This window comes from Pinus tabuliformis, chromosome 9, assembly GCF_031772625.1.
Source record: "Pinus tabuliformis cultivar Carrire ecotype Pingquan chromosome 9, CPIR1, whole genome shotgun sequence".
NCBI classification, from domain to species: domain Eukaryota; kingdom Viridiplantae; phylum Streptophyta; class Pinopsida; order Pinales; family Pinaceae; genus Pinus; species Pinus tabuliformis.
In genome coordinates, this window is record NC_142307.1 from 828214839 (window position 1) to 828231016 (window position 16178).

A 16178-nucleotide genomic window follows, 5' to 3' on the forward strand; every position below is an offset into this window, starting at 1 on the left:
GAAGTGAGTTTTTTTACAAGTTATTTATAGAGTCACAAGCATTATGCATCCTTATAACAACTTTGAAAAGTTATCTTCATCATTGAGCTAATTGAATTTGTTTACTAGTTCACAAATCTAGAATTTCTGGAAGTCCCTTGTAGCAAAATAGTAGTAAGTTTATGCTATTTTTTAGAATGTGTTAATGAACTTCATTTGAGTTGATTCCACTTGTATTGGGTCATAAAAAAATTCAAGTTAATAAGAAGACAACAAAATGAAAGAATGCATTCACCATCAAAATAAAATCACTGTGATTTTTCTATGCAAAAATAGTTTTGGAAAAATGAGTGAAAATGGAATGGACGTGTCAAGGGAGAGGGTGTGAATGCAAAGGATTTACAAGCCAACAGAATTCACTTGCAAAGAGGAAAGTTATGTTTTTGTGCTTGAAGGAATGCTAAACAATCACGAAAATAGAAACTACATTTTTGTGCTTGTCCCTACAAAGCCTACAAACGAGCTTCTTTAGAGAAATGGTTGAAGAATGTACAAGAGAGAGGCCACTAGGGCCATGAATGAGGCACAATTAAGTCACTATGTTTCTCAGAGGATGAGCAACACTTTCAATAGGGGGGTATTATGGGCCTCTAAATTAGACATAAATTAAGGCCCATCTGACCATCCTTCAGCACATTAAACCTCTTCTTTTGCATTAGAGGACATGTTTTTAACTTAATATGTTCATTAGGAAGGTTTAGAGATAATTGCATATTTTTGCCTAATATTATTTATTTTTGTAGAACATTGTGAGAATATTGGGCAGATTATGAAGATTTGGAGGAGGAGATAATATAGGGACTTGCTCCCTACTATAGGATGGATCAAGATTGGATGATAAATGAACAAAATATCATGAAATTATTGACAAATTATGGAGCTCCACTAGTTGAGAAAATCTAGGGATGCATTCCCTGTCATTAAATGCAGATTCCTAGTGTTGGGAACCAGATCCATTATTTGAGGGATTTTGGAGGGGAAATATTCCTCCTTTCAAGGAGAATGCTTCCTCATCACTTTATATAAGTACCAATTCGAATTGGCCTATAGGGGCATGTATTGATTAGGTTTCTTGTGGAGAAAACTTGTTCTTTAGCAATTCTACTAATATCTATATATATATATATATATATATATATATATCTATATATATATATATATATATATATATATATATATATATATATATATATATATATATATATATATATTGAATATATATAATCTATATCTATATATATATATATATATATATATATATATATATATATATATATATATATATATATATATATATATATAATGTTTTAGATTTTGAATAATGAACCTGATAATTTCATAAAATTAAAAAATATAAGTTTTTTTTTTTCTTTATTTCTATAAAATAAAAAAAAAAAAAAGCCATTGAAATTGTTAGAAAAATATAAATACAATTAATTTAGATTTAAAATCCAACTTCATTCTTTTCTTTCTATTATCTGTTCATAATCGAAATATCATCTTTACCCTTTTCATTTACAACCCAAATCTATTGGTGAAACATGGATGAAAATCTTATAAATTTGATTTGAACTTATATGCCAGAAGCACAAATTGAATGTCCTCCTTGTTAGTTTTAGTCTTTTCTGCCTATCACCAGTGATCAAATATGATTTTACCAAGTCTATCAAGAGTCCCAAGGTCAAATTTTTATCATGTCACTAGGTTTTCAGAGTAAAATTTGGTCACTGGCTAGTTGGTCTAGGAAGATCTTGATTCTTTTGAAACAATCACACATGATGGTCGCCTACCTCACTCAGATGAAAGATTCATAATAAAAATGATTTTTTCATTATATCATTCATCATCATTAACATTCCATTCAGTATCATGTCTTCATTAAGTGTAAATCCAACATTAAATGAGTTGTAACAAGCATATCTTTGGCATAAGTTTGATGAATTTTCATAAGTTCTTCATGGTTTAAATCTTAAAGGTTCCATAAGAGGAAGTCACACTGTTAAAAAAGGTAAAAAGCAACTCAGGTTTCAGCTCTCCAAAGTGGCTTAGTTGTAAAGGTGAAAAATCAGGTTTTGAAAAGGTATGTGGGGCCCATTTCTATTCAAAAAGGAATCATACTTTCCTATAAAAACCCAAAAGGTTCCAAACTCATTTCGTTTTCCTTCTATTCTCCTTTATTCGTTGAGCTCTCCTCTCCATTAGCGAAAAACATGGGTTTCTAGGCAATTTGGTAAAAAATCGCTGGTGTTGTGCTTCCAGAGACCGTACTGCACTTCTAAGGCTAGCATTGCGCTTCCAGACACTACACTGAGCATCCAGAGACTGCGCTGCGCTTATGCCTGAGCAGCCTCAAACTCTTCAAAACTCACCCAAATTTTATTTTGAAGCTTTCAAACTTATTTCTTGCTATCCTAAGATTGTTCCCAAGTAATTATAACATTGTGCTTACCTTTTTCCTTTAGCAAGATGAATTCAAATGTAAGTTCTCTTCATCTAGGATTTTAGGTGAAATTTTCATGTTGCAAGCTAGGGTAACTGATGGTTTTTCTAGTTTTGATATTCTAAACATGTAAATATTCCACCTCACACCTCTGTACATGTTTAAAATACACTTTGATTCACTAAACAACCTATAAATCATCAAATTTCCTCACCTTTAACTAAACCCTAGCTCATACCTAGCAGTTTGAGAAGATTTCCTAGAAGCTCTATTTTACAATTTCTCATAAGCATTATTTTCCCTCATTTCACTTCATTTAAGCTTAATAAGTTGCTTGCAGTCCCTATTCATCTCCTAAAAATTTCCCTACCATCATTTCCATTCCTCAAACCCCTCATTTCATCTTTTCACTCATTCCTCACTGTTTTTTCCATTTTCCTAATCATAGGGTTTCTACCATCATGGGTGGGAGATTCTTCACCAGAGAGAAAAAAACACCAAGGAGGAAAAATCCTCAAATATGATCCTACCAACTGCAATGAAATCAACTCACTACCCTTCACCAAGCAGTGCTTTGAAGATGTAAATTGTCTAGAGTTTTGCAAAAGGGTATGTGAAGTAGGTTTTCATGAACATTTGACATATTGGATTGCCACTCATTTGAAATGGGAAAGGGCCATCATAGCACGAGTTGACTTCACATTTTAAGTGGCTGCTATTTCACTTGCTACAGGGATACCTGATCATGGAGAATACTAGTTTAAGGGTATGAATTTGGATCTTGAACATTACAAGTCTTTCTTGAAAACACCTTGCAGGGAGACCCATACACACATTATCCCATTTAGGTACATGTTGGAGAAGTATGCTCCATTAATGAAGGTTGTCATGAAATTCTTCACCTATGAGGGAAGGTTTTCTAGATTGTATGCATATCACATCCAGCTTCTAATGCACTTCACAGCTCAAAAACCTCTCAACATGTGCAATTATCTATGTAGAAGCCTTGTCAAAATGTCTGAGAAGGTACAAGTGACAAACAAAGAACACTAACTTAGTCCTTTTCATCCTAGCTTGATAAAGATTGTAGTTCTCCATTAGATTGCAGAGAAAAACATGACATGAGATTCTTTCATAGAAACAACTTTGAAATGGCATGAGACTAATGTTTCACTTCAGCATCAAAACATACCAACACAGCAGATGGAGGTAGGATCATCAAGCCAATCAGTGGAGGTTCCTAAAGCACCTAGACCAGAGGTGACTAGAATGTATCAAAGAGGAAAAATACTTGTGTTTACTTCTTAGGTTGAGAAAAGGGCCAAGCCTTCAACATCAGCAAAACAAGGACCACATATACAGGATGAAGACTTGATTGAGCATGAATTTGAATTGGTGGACTTGGAAACAGAAAATGAGCCTTCAAACATGCAACATACTATCAAAGAGAAATATTCTCAGATCAGAGAACTCATGGAGAACATGACAAGAGAAAGGTTTGTTATCTCCTTCCTAGAACAAGAAAACAGTCAGCTTAAAGTCAGACAACTCATCATGGAGAAATAGAAAACTAAATTGTTGTGGAAAGCAAGCAAAGGCAAAGAAATTTTGGAGCCTAGTGAACCTAAGGAAACTGAAAAACAAAGCAAGAAAAAGATGCCAAAGACCAAGGGAATAAAAAAGGCATTGAAGGAGGAGAGAGGACACAGTTTGCTAGATGAAGACCTAGACATAGAGGACAAAATTGTCTTAGAGATCAATGAGGACAGAGAGTATTCGCTAGATAAGGTCAATGATCAATTGGAAAAGATTCTTGAAAAAGCCAACAGAGATAACCATCTACTAAGGCACATGGCACATCACTATCAAACCAAAAACATGATATGTAATATCAAGCTCAAGCAGTTGGAAAACAAGCTCAAGGAAACCCTAAAGGACAAAAATGAGAGGGATAACTTAGAGATGCTTGCTAAAGCATCCATGAGGGCTTGAAATACATCATTTTGTAGATCATGACCAATTTTGAAGAAATTCTGAGCATTTTTGTTTTTTTGGCTATTTTGGTGCCAAATTCAGAAAATTGGCTAGTCACAGAAGTGTAGCTCCTTGGTGCTGTGCTTTTTCCTCATGCCTCCAAATGAAAAATGGTTTGCAGTTATGGAAATTTTATGGACTCCCCTCAAAACCCATTTCATCATATTTTTTAGAGAGGGGCCCAAATTTTGAGAAAAAGGGGTCAAAAATAAACATTCTGCCCCTCTTTTTGACAGGTGTTGTGCTTCTGGAGACACCTTGGGAGAATGAATTTTTGAAGGCCTTCCCATTGGTAATTTTAAAAAATTCAAGGTGTTATGGAAACTAGACTAGAAATCGAGTTGAAAATTATTTCAGATGTTTATTTGGACCTCAGGAAGGCACCTTAAAGTGGGCTCAACGTCAGCGCTATGCTTCTACCAATTTCTGTGTTTCTCATTTAAATTTCACTGTGTAATTTCCTAGTTTTCAGTTTGACTTGGTCAAATTCAAAACTCTTGATGTAATTGAAGTTATTTCAAGGTTATATGATGTAATCATAAATAAATAGACATGATAGTTTTTTTTATGGTTTATTAGGCCTCATTAAGGAAGAAAAATCCAAAACAAAGTCTAAAAGAAGTGTTTGTATTTGACCTTCTCACTCTCACCTGTTGGTTGAGAGAATCTTGGAAACAGTTCCACCACCTAAGAATTCGACTCCTGAAGGTGGGGAAGTGGTTCAATTGAGTCTATATGTATCATTTTCTCTTTTTTTTTTTGCTAAGGCAAGAGCGGATCCTTCTTATTCATATAAAAAGAGAAATAGTATACAATCAGCGACCTCGGCGGTGGGGCTCACCAAAAGGACAGTCCCTCCCCAACCCATGGTTGTAAGACAACAAAATAAACCAGTCATCCAAAACTGACCGTTGGATTCAAAGCTGAAGATCTAACAGATGAAAAGCATATCGGGTGGCTAACAAGCTCACCCTTTAACCAACACATCGGACCAGATGAACCCTGTAAACCATAATTTATAAGTATATCGGGTCCATTTTGGCATATCCGTCGATCACTTTTGCCGCCTGAAATCCATCGATTGCACGTGATTCCCATGAGGTCATGAAAACCACTCGAAACATAACCATTGTATCGGTCCCACCAACACGCATGTTCAATCCTAGCCATTGAATGCCCTCGCTTGATCCAAGGATTAGGGATCATATCACGCAGACTAAAAGCACCAATAGTTAGCGCATGATGAGGGCGGTATTCCCACCCAAAGCCACATGTCGCGTGGTGAGTGGAATCGCTCTCGATTGTGGAAAACTGCTTCTAGCCTGAAGAGCTTGCGATATACCGGAAACCACCCCGAGGGTAGTAAAGCGATCACAGGAATACAAACGGGGCTTTTTCTCCTGCCGGGAAAGCCTGGATTCTGACGCAAGGGCCAAAGGAAGATGAAGATCCCTCCTTCCAGCCATCCCTCTGAGACTGCTAGATTGCTATTACCTGGGTTAAGAAGATCAGCATAGACCTGCATTCCAAAAAGGACCTCACATAAGTTAAAACATTTCATAATGAATCTAGATCAACGAGACCCTGTCTATGTGGTTCTGCTTCAGAAATTCTGACTCTTGATTTTTCCTGATGCTGCTGTTGGTGGTTGATGGCCCTGGATGAGCATCCCTCCTTCAACCTGTCATCTATTATCTCCTCCCACTAGCAGCGTAAGTCAGTATACTTGTTTCGAACTCCCACATTTGCAATCCAGTCCACCACTTTGTTGGCTTCCCTGCAAACATGCACCAACCTAAGAGTTCTCAGCCTTCATAGGTGCACTTGGATTCTATTGGGTCCCTTTGAAATATTCTTTGGTAGACTTGCAGAAGCCTCCATATTCTTTTGAAATATCTACATTGAAAAAGAAAACATTTGATTTAATGAGACTTACCTCTGTGCTTGCTACCCTGGCAAACTCATTCAGAATCTGTTTGAATGCTTTGGCTTCCTTAACAGTGGGTGTTCCTTGAAGCATAGTCTCATCCACAAATTGCTGATGTGTCACTGTGTCTCCACCTTGAGTGAGTCTCAGACCCTGAATTCTCCCTTCCTCCTTAGCTGCTCTGATAGCTCTTCCTAACCCTTCTATCATTAGAATGAAGAGGAAAGGAGAAAGAGGATCTCCTTTCCTGAGACCTCTAGAAGGCTTGAAGGTTTTGGAAGGAGCGCCATTGATAAGAACTAAACAGCTGGCAGTGGTAACTAGCGCCATAACCCATTTGATCCAATTGTGATCAAATCCATAGGCTTTTAAAATTGCTCTTATGTACGACCAGCTAAGTTTGTCATAGGCTTTTGCTATGTCCAGCTGCATTATCATTCCTTCCTATTTGTTGGTGATGAGTGAATGAACCGTTTCATGTGCTTGAATTATACTATCAAGAATTTGTCTTCCTTCCACATAGCCTATTTGTTCCTCTAACACTAGGGTTGGGAGGAGAGGTTTGAGATGGTTGGAAATAACTTTGGATATAATTTTGTATATCACATTGCATAAAGCTATAGGTCGAAATATGTCTGGAGAGGTGGCCTTCTCCTGTTTGGGGATTAAGGTTATGAAAGATTCATTAAGCGCCTTTAAGAATTTCTTAAATCTTCGAGAGTATTCCACTACCTCCAGGATGTCCTGTTTCACTATCCTCCAATAAGCTTTGAAAAAATTCGCATTAAAGCCATCCGAACCTGGTGCTTTCCCATTTTGCATCTCTTTCACGGCTTCCTCAATTTCTTCCTTTGTTACTAGTCTATTGAGATTGAAATTATCTTCTCTGGTGACTAATTTAGGGATGTACTAAGTGAATTTTTCTGTAAACTGGTGTCTGTCTTCCGAGGTTTCCTCAGCAATTTTCTGAAAATGTTGGAGTAGAACCTTCTCCATCTCTTCATGAGTGTTTCATGTTGATCCATAAGTTTCACAATTCTATTTTTGTTTCGATGAGATGTGGTGGATCTGTGAAAGAACTTGGTGTTTCTCTCCCCTTCTTTAATCCATTGTACTTTGAATTTCTGTCTCCAGAGTATTTCCTCTTGAAGGCGTATGTTGTCCCACTCCCGCTGGAGTGACTCTGCCATCTCTTTCCTTTCATCTGTATAGCCCTCTGTGATAAGAATCTGGTTTATTTCCTTTAGTTTCTTTTCCACCTCTCCTTTAGCTTTGAAGATGTTACCAAATTCCTTTTTATTCCACTCTTTGAGTTTGCCTTTAATTTGTTTGAGCCTGCAGTGTAGAAGGAACATCTTTGTGCCTTGAAGGTGAAGCTCTTCCTTCCACCATTGTTCAATGTTTGTGAAGAAATCTGAATGTGTGAGCCATGCATTCTCAAACCTGAAGGGTTTGTTCCTTGGTTTGCCAAAAAGAGAAGCTTCCAATTGGACAGGACAATGATCTGAACCTCCAAAAGGTAGTATGAGTGCAGTAATGTTGCTTCCCCTGAGAAGAAGATCCTTTGAAACCACAAATCTGTCCAATTTTGAGGCCACTTGGGTAGAGCCCCCTCTTTTATTATTCCAGGTGAAGATTCCATTGCTTGTTTCCATATCCACCAATTTCATATTGGTGATGAAGTTCTGGAAAGCAATTGAGTCTCTACCAAGTATTCCTGTTCCTCATTTCTTCTCCATGAGTGATTTTGTTATGTTAAAATCACCTCCAAGAATCCAAGGTATAGCTCGATATCTCTTTTCCATATCCTCCAGTGTTGTGAGAAGTTGTAGTTTGTCCTCCATTGGTTGCAGACCATAGACATTGGTGATCATGTAACATTGTCTGTCATCCACCGGTAGGAAAATCAAAGAAAGGCGATGTCTGGATGCCTCTGCATCAATCACATCAAATTTCTGTGGATCCTAGAGAGTGAGAATACCACCAGCATATTTATTTGCCTTAACTTCAAGGTATTCATATCTATTTACCCATTTTCTATGTTTTTCACGAATCCTCTCCACAGAGCATTTTTTTTCCTGTATGAATACTATATCAGGTTTTTCCTCTTTAATCCTTTTACCGAGATTCCTCTATTTTCTTCTGCTCCCTAGTCCTCTAATGTTCCAGGTTGTGATCCTCATTGAGGTGGAGTTATGAAGGAGTAACTAGAAATGTCTTTCATCCTTCCTGAATCAATCACGAGTTTGCCACACTCCAGTAGCAGTTCTTTCTGTCTTTTTCTTCCCCTCCTCTTGCCTATATTCTTTATTAGTTTTCCTGTTATTAATCCTATTGAGGAAGTCCCTTTGTTTTCCTGGTTGTCATGTCCCCTTTGGACCCCTACAGCTGATTGATGTGCCTTGTTAAGGAATATCTATTGGACTTTGTCCACGTCCTCTTGAGGGATGGAGTTTATTCCCAAGTTGCCTTCCTATTCTAGAAACTTTTCCAGCTCTAGGTTCTCCCTTTCTAGGATCTCCGGTAAATCTTGATCCTTTGTACCACTTTCACATTGAGTCATTTCCTGGTCTTTTTCTACTTCCATGGTACTCAAAGGGTCCATTGTGTGTTCATTCTATTCCTGAGTGTACTCCAGGCTGATCTCTTTTTCTTTCCCCCTTGATGTCTGATTCTCTGTACTCTCTTTATCCCCTCCATCAGCTTCTTTTTCTCCTAAGATCTCAAAATTGTTGTAACTTTTTGTTTTATCATTCACACTAGGGTTCTTTTGTGTCTTCCTTCCTCCTCCTTTTCCTTTTCCTCCTACTTTGGTGAAACCTGTTTGGTCTTTTCCTTTGTTGGTGTTTAGGTTTTCCTCCCTACTATTGAGAGGACAGTCTCTGGATAGATGCCCATGCTCATGACATTTGTGACATCTGAACGAGATATGTTCATAGTCAACTGTTTGAACCCATTCCTCGTCATAGACTTCTAGAATGAACTCATCTGGAAGGGCTCCTAATAGGTTCATCTCCACACATATACGGCAGAGGATGTATATTTTCCCCTTAGAGTTCCCTCTGAAATTTTTAACAAATGACCTAACTTATTTCCTATAGCTTTTAAATATTTCGGCATCCAGTAATATAAGGGTAAGGAGTATAGTCGAATCCATACCGGTACCAAAGTGAAGGTTTCCCATTCTGGCACAAAGTTCATCATCCATGGCCGCATATAAAGACCAGCAGCTGCAAAGAAGTATGGCCCTCCTTCAAAAATTATGACTCTGTCTTCCATGTTCGTAAACACCACAATGAAAAAACCTTTGGATCCAAGATTTATATTTAACTCCCCCTTTGGTTTCTAGTTGTATTTTATCCAGGTGTACAATGCTTTCTCTGATAGCCAGATTCCCATAAATTTACATATGATGGCATAGTTAGCCATGTGATCTCTGTGCGCTTGCAAGGTTGGATCGTTCAGAATAACTCGAGGTTTAGTTGTGGTCTTGGGTTTACAGGGCCCCAACTTAGCTCTGTTCTCTGATCCTTGACCTCTGACTTCCTCTTTCTCCTCCTGACAACCTTCTTCGCAGGCCCCTTGATCTGCATTGGTTTTGCTGCCTTCCTCCTGTTGCCTTTCTGTGTTTTTTGCCTTGACCTCCAAGGGTTGTGGACATTTGTTCTTTCTCCCTCCTCTTCCTTTGTTTGCTACCATATAATTGTAGGAGGGAGTGGAGCTCCCTCCTCCCTGTGTCTCCATGGATGCTTGGTACCCTCCGTCACGTGATTCGTTAAACCCTAGAACCAGAGCTCCCACCTTTGTTCTTCTTTCTTCAATCCTGTTCAAGTCCAATTATTAGGATTTGTTATCTATATGTATCATTTTATCATTCAAAGAGAAGCATTGGACTTTTGTGGAGAAGGCTTATATCTTATGTTCTCTTCAGCTAATACAGGAGCAGTTGGAGCTATATTTCAGGAACTCTAGTTCAATGAGTCTATGGTGTTGTTTCCTTTTCTTATAAGTTTATAATGGATAAATCATCTCTCTTTACATCATTTATCTTCTTCCTATGAATTTCCTTGCATTTATATAGACATAAATCTTGAAATTAAGCTATGTTTATGTGGAATTCATACTTGTGTTTCTTTTCTTCTAAAGCTAATGAATTCATGCTTTCACATGCTCATTAGGTTCTCTCAAACTCACATATCTATACTACTTTTACAAACACTCTAAGTGAACCATAACATATTGATACCTAGCTCGTCTTTATACTTGTACTACGTATTTGAAGCCTAGACCTAATTCCCTGCTCTAAACCCTAGTCCAGTAGACTTAAAACCCTAAATTCACAAATACTCAAAACAAACTTATATATCTAGCCTAAAAACTATTTCTTTAAATATATTCATTGGCAAATCCTTTGATAGATCCCTCTTTGGTTCAATAGGGCTAGCTACTAAGCTGAAAGTGGTTCGAGGTTACCTCTTTCAATCTCCTCCTCAACCTAGGAAATTGTAGAGGATAACACTCCTCACATCAATGGCCCATACGAGATTCGTGTTCCAAATCTCGTGTATAGGATTCCTAGATATGAATAATTGAGAAAAGCTTTGAAAGATTCTAGAGTTAAGCCTACGTGCAACATTTTTCATCAATGGAATACCAAGTTCAAATATTTTGATAACAATTCCTCCCAAGTTTTGCAGGCTAGATGCATATGTGTGGATTGCAATACTTACTTTTCTCTAGGAGGAAAAAAATATTCTAAATATCAGAGCTCTATTGATAAAGTTGATATCAACATTGGTGATCCAGTAAGAAGGTTAAGGCGTTTCTAGGAAGTAGAAGATTTAGAGACAGAAATTGCGGAATCAAAACGAATGAGAAGATTGGCAATGGCTTATGTTAATAGGTCATAGAGCATGAATATTGGGAGTAACATTGAGTTTCATCCTGATCCTTTATTACCTACTCAATAATCAAGAACTTGTCAATTTCCTAGATTTGATACTCAACAATCAAGAACTTATCAATATCCCAGATTTGATTTATTGCAGCAACAACAACAAGGACAATTGGCTGAACAATCCACAAGTGGTACCCAATATCTACTTTCCCTTCCTTCTATTGATAGTAAGTTGATGCCATTTTTTTCTTATAATCCACTTAGTGACCCCAACACAACTAGTTATACTAGTAGTATTGAAATATTCCCCATGGGTGGCGCAGTAAAACTAGTAGTTCTAGTGATACTATTGAGTTGAGGCCACAACTTTTTTCCGAGCAATCAAATGCAACAACTACTATTGCAACTCGAGAAACTTCCACATTTAGTAATTTATATCCTACGGGTCCATATTCTAATGATTCCATGTTTAATGTTCATTTGTCCAGCAAGGATGTTCAATTTATCAAATCACAGGAGCTTTTGCAAGCTTTAACTCCGCCATATATGCAATCACCAAGAGTTGGTAACAATGATTCAGATATTGCATCAGCAATTCCATTTACACACCCACTAGAAGTTGGTAACGTTGTTTCTGATTCTAATATCAACTCTTATGGGTCGAGTAGGCAGGTTACAGACCTGTCTAACAATGGTGAAGACACCAATGAAGTTGAAGAATTGAGGGCTCTGCTTTGTAGTCTAGGGACAAAATCTTCAATATATATCTTGAAACTGCTCACTAGAAAGAAGAAAGAGTAATTAACACATCATGTAAATTTGCTCTATATAAATAGGCATAATGATGTAGTATGATAGATAGTAGTTTACATGAAACAAAGAAATGTAAATTTTTAAATTTGTTCTATATATGCATAACAATATAAGTTTATTATAGAAACATGCATGTGGATTCAGAACATTTTTTATTGTTAAATAATATTCACTGTTTTACACAAAATCATGGATAAATTTCTAGATTTAATAAATTTAGAAGACATTTTGAGGTTTGTTTGTTTTGTGTGTGTTTTTTTTTGTTTGTTCGGTTTATTTGTTTATTTTGTATGAGTTAGTCCAATTATCGAGCTTAGGGCACACCAACCCTTAATGTGGCTAGATTTTTTCCCACAAAATTTTGAACCAATAAACTTCCCATCATATAATAACTTAATAGTATACCCATCACTGTCAATTCTAGACCCCATGAGAATACCTATATTGATGTGATAGTAACTAGTTACATAGTAACCAAATCTTATAGTTTTGAACGTAGGAGATGATCGATAAGAAGAGCAGGTTAAGGAATGGAAGCAAGCCACCACCTTCTGTCTTTTCCAATATTTCTATTTTTTACAGTTGTCATTTTGTGATACTTGGACCTAGAACATTCTAGATGCACATGTTAATTAGTTGGTTAGAGATACTAGTGTTGCATGTGTTTTTAAGTATACTGTTTATAATACTTTTCTATTAAAAAATTATTTATTTGGAAAAACAAAAATCCCAGCAAATAATTTGTTCACATATCATAGTATTAATGTGATTTTGATTTATATTACACATTTTACAATTGGTTGAAAGCAACCTTATATTTTATTTGTAATATAATCGACCAAAACCTTCACAAATATTTTTTTAGCATATCATAGATTTAATATGATTTTGAATTATATTACACAATTTACAATTGGTTGAAAACAATCTTATATTTCATTTATAATATGATTAGCTTTAATTTATTTTAAATCTGGATTTATCGAGTGCTTAAAAGTATCGTATCTCTTTTTATTTTAAAAGATATTTGCACCCCAAGAAATTTGGAGTTAAAATAAGATGGTTTAATAATTAATTTTAATTTTAATTATTAATTTTAATATTTTATGTACATTTATTATCAATTTTTTATTATTATTAATTATAATTATTAATTAATTTAATTTAAAATTTATTTTTTTTGTAATTTGATCGAGTCAAAATGTAGAAGACAAGACATTACAATATCTCTTCCATATTTGGATGGAGGGTGTCTCTCAATGTAATGAGTTGCAGAACTATAATAATTTTTATTTATTTTGCCAAAATTGCAATATGATAAATTGTAAAAATATAATATATTTTTATTTATTTTACCAAAGTGCGATACTTCAAAAGATGAAATAAATTGTGATATTTGAATTTAGATATGGATGTTATTGTGCAATTTGCTGAAAATGTCATCATGATTTTGATTTAGTTACATTTATGTAAACTTTTTTCCATATAAAAGAAAACCCATTAAATTAAATTTAAAATAGAATTTTGAGTTAATAATAATTAAATTTATATAGTTTATTTCAATTTAATTGTATTGATATTATACTGTAAGAGAAAGAGTTGTGAATGTTTTTTTTTGTTGGAAAATGATTTACATTATATTAACAAAAATGGAATACATAGAACACAAGCAAATAAGCATGAAGAGTCATGACCCGGAGGCACCATAGAAGGATGTAGAAGGGAGACAATCTGCCCCAGGAGGGAGAAACTAGATGGTCTGCTCTTGAAGTAGAAGTCTAGTGCCCTTTTAATAGTTAAAGAGTCTGACAAAACCAAAACAATAGGGTTGGGAAGAGAAAATGATAGAGAGCCACTGCCACTAATCTATCATTGGATTGTGAGAAAAATCTGTGACAATACATATCGACAACAAAACCAACAACAGAGTGGACCTGGTCAAATTAAGCTAGCAAAACATAAGCTAGAGGGAGAATGGACATTATGTTGTTGAGCACATTCTCCATTGGAAGTACCAATAACCTTTGAGGTTTTCGAGGCCGAAGGGGCCAATTTTAGGTAGTTCTTCGTGATAAAGCAACCATATGGATTGGGGTGAAGGGGAGAGAATTTAGCACTAGGAAGTTGCACATCCATGGGTTAGAGATAGGTGTCCCATGAGTTGCTAGCTAGGGAATTACACCCTACAATGTAAATAGTGGATATCGAAGAAGAGCTAGGAGGGACAAAGAGTGAAGAAGAGGGACAAGGAGAGGATAATGAGGGAATATTTAGAGGAAAGTCAATGTGTAGGTCACAAGAGACAATGGAGGGAGGAGTAGAGATGGTTGGAGTGGGAATTGACATTAGTGATCTTCTTGGTAGTGCTAGAGCGGTATCGTTCCCATGTGAGAAGGTGTCAAGCAAGGAGATTGTGAAGAGCCTAGGGGGAATCCCCCCCATGACGAACCTCCTTTACTTCTAGTTCAATCACCCTTTAAAAAATGTGGGTAGGGATGTTGTTGTCGAATAAAACTAATTCTGATTCCATTTCTAGGATAGCAGGAGGGCATCCTCTCCCTTGTCCATGACCACCACGCTGAGCCTGACCTCGTTCTCGAATCATGGGAGAAAATTGGAAGGAAATTTGGTTTGCAAGAAGAATAAGGGTCATGGGGGTCATGGGAGCCAGATCGGTGGGCATGCAAGACTTAGCCTGGAGCGAGACAACCAAAGGAGAAGGAGGGATACTCGAAATTGCTAGCATGACATGCAACAATAATGTATACATGGTGGAGGTTAGGATCTTGATGGGTTGGAGTGTGACAGGACATGACGAAGGATGAGAGTTAAAGAAGGGAAATAACATGGTTGATTGTGCCATGGGGAGAGAATGCCAGGTGGACTGTGAGTTCTCTCTAAATTGGGGAAAGTGGTTGAATAATTATGAACACTCGAATCCAGGGGGAAAGAGTTGTGAATGTTGATTATAGTTTGAAATATTAATTTTTATGTTAATTTTGTTGAACTATAGTGTTTTAATTTGAGAAATACCTCTTGTTATAAATTATGTGCATTTTTTTTCCTTTATGATAAAAGAAAATCAATTAAATTAAATTTAAATATATTTTTGAGTTAGGAAACACATGTTCTTAAGTACTAGGCCCACTCAAATTTATACACTAAATGTTATGTTGTTATTAAATTAGAGCAAAAAATGGGAAGGACACCATCTATCTTGCACACATCACCTTCCACTATTAGTACGTTAAACTTGTGATTTATCAACTTTATTTCCTACAGTTAAGAAATTATTGCACTCTATTATCTATACCTACAATTCATCTAACACCTAAAGATAAGTGGATAGAAAAAATAAATAGATGTTCCAATTTCATGCTCAAATTAACAAAATACCTTTTTTGGTTTGAAATTGAGTGAGTGTGTTTGTGTGTGTAAGATATGTATTAATAATATACAAAAAATATTACATTTAGATCTAATTGTACCTTTCGACTGAGGAGACCAAGATCACATCAAGTTAGAGAAAAAATGATAAACTCTTTAACTTTTTGATATTCATAACAAAAGGGACTAATACTCCTAATATAATTCTAGGAAATAAAAGATAGCAACCATGATAGGGTAAGAATTTTAGGCACCATAGAAAACATGACATGACAAAATCAGATTGGCAAGCCTACATAACTTGGTTTATGTGTCAAGACATTCTTTATATATCTCAATAGTAGGTGGTCTTCATAAATAAGAATTCGTTTGGAAGGTGTGCCTTTTGACCCTTGAGTGCACTTTGGAATTTATAGAGAATCATTGTTGCTACCTTGGGGGTTGGATACTATGATATCAATATCAAAGACTAGTTTAAAGATAACTTCAAATTTTTGGTCCATCAAGTTCAATTTACAGAGAATAGCCTCTCGTTGTAGCCCAATTTCCTCCACAGTTTGAGCTACAAATTCTTTGTTGAATCAATAAAGTTTAGTGAGCCTAAATATTTTTGTGTCCCTTATTAGTGATAACCCTATAGT